This window comes from Etheostoma cragini, chromosome 22 (assembly GCF_013103735.1).
Source record: "Etheostoma cragini isolate CJK2018 chromosome 22, CSU_Ecrag_1.0, whole genome shotgun sequence".
In the NCBI taxonomy this organism is placed as follows: Eukaryota; Metazoa; Chordata; class Actinopteri; order Perciformes; family Percidae; genus Etheostoma; species Etheostoma cragini.
Genome location: NC_048428.1, coordinates 8,644,657 through 8,646,118, shown reverse-complemented (window position 1 = coordinate 8,646,118; position 1,462 = coordinate 8,644,657). Strand labels below are relative to the sequence as shown.

Genomic DNA, 1,462 nt, shown 5'->3' with positions numbered 1-1,462 from the left:
TTGGAAAATGGCTGCAATGAAACAAAGAGTGAAAAATTTAAAGGGGTCTGAATACTTTCCGTACCCACTGTATATACGGTCTATGATCTCCACAGACCAATGGGTGACGTCACACATGCGCTATCAATTGATATACAGTCTATGTAGCCACTTTAAGTCTGTTCACATGAAAATGCTTTTTCTTAAACATTGATCAATTCTGGGCCTTGGAGAAGAATCTGGGGTTTCAAAACAGAATCATAAACTGTGCTTCATTTTCTTGTTTTATCTTAACTACAACATTATAGAAAGATACAAAAATCTCTCTTACCTTGAACTGTTATTTGAAGAGGATCACAAACAGCTGTTGCCCGAAATGGCCTGTTTTCTATTCTGAAGTAGTATGTGTCTGTGTAATTTGGGATAAAACTAGAAAACAAGGTGGTGCATTGTTTCTGACTCAGGTCTCCAGTAATACTCATTGGATAGGTGGTAACTGGCCCACTACTGTTGAAAATAACATTATTTATATTGTTGTTGAATCTGTAGTCCTTTTTAATCCACACTCCAAAGGTTGTTCTTGTGCTGTTGAATCCTGTTTCTGGTTTATCACTAAAGTTACATGGGATTAGCAGACAAGATCCACTCAGTGCTTCCATGTTCTTTGGTGCCGTAATGAATAGGGCTGACTCTTTAGGACAAGCAGCCAGAGCACCTGTGAAATCAGTTTCACGATTAACAAAATGTGAAAGAAAATCTGTAGGATGAAACATTCATGATAAATGAAGCAGCAGTATGTTGCATGCCGGTATTTCTTCACTGTCTTGTTAACAATTTCTTCATAAAACATTTCACTTCACAGTCAGAATGTGAATAAAATAACTAACTCTGGTCTTTCTGCTTTTTTCCTTCTAAATGAAGAATGTAAATGATTCAAGTAACACACAGCTCACCTGAAACAAAGAAAACTGTCAGTAACATGTTGTCGGTCAGCATATTCACAGACTGAAACTGGCTCCCTGGATTTACAAACACATAACATTGTTCATTTTCAGTTGTCTAAATCAAAATACGTGTTCACAAAGCATTCAATGTCTTTAAAAGTTGCTTCAACTTCATGTTGGAAACACACCCCGTACAACGACAGTTCAGTTTTGTTAATATAATTAACAAGACATCCACAGAGCTGTGCTTTATCAGTAAAATATAAAGTTCATTCAAATGTTTTCTCACCAGATGAGCCCACAGCTAAAAAACAAGAAAAAATGAAGTTGTGATTCCAGAGTTAAATGAGGAAATTAGTTATTTTTAGCAGAGCTGCAACTAACCACCTAGCCGCTGTACAATAAAAGAAAGAGAACTTTCCTTTAAAGAACTGCAGTTCACTTTATTTGGTGTCAGAACTGCTAGACATCACATGACCAACATGACTGATACAGTTTTGCCACTGCTCATATCCTGTGAGTAAGGAAATCATAAACAT

General features: G+C 36.5%; 1 long non-coding RNA gene across 1 annotated transcript; it reads right to left on the bottom strand.

Moving 5' to 3' along the window:
• Window positions 1-276: 276 nt before the first annotated feature.
• Window positions 277-1,411, bottom strand: LOC117937993. Its single transcript, XR_004655297.1, has 3 exons — window positions 1,213-1,411; window positions 933-998; window positions 277-694 (listed from the first exon to the last, which is right to left on the bottom strand). It is a non-coding gene; the product is annotated as an uncharacterized LOC117937993 (long non-coding RNA).
• Between the last annotated feature and the right edge of the window lie 51 nt (window positions 1,412-1,462).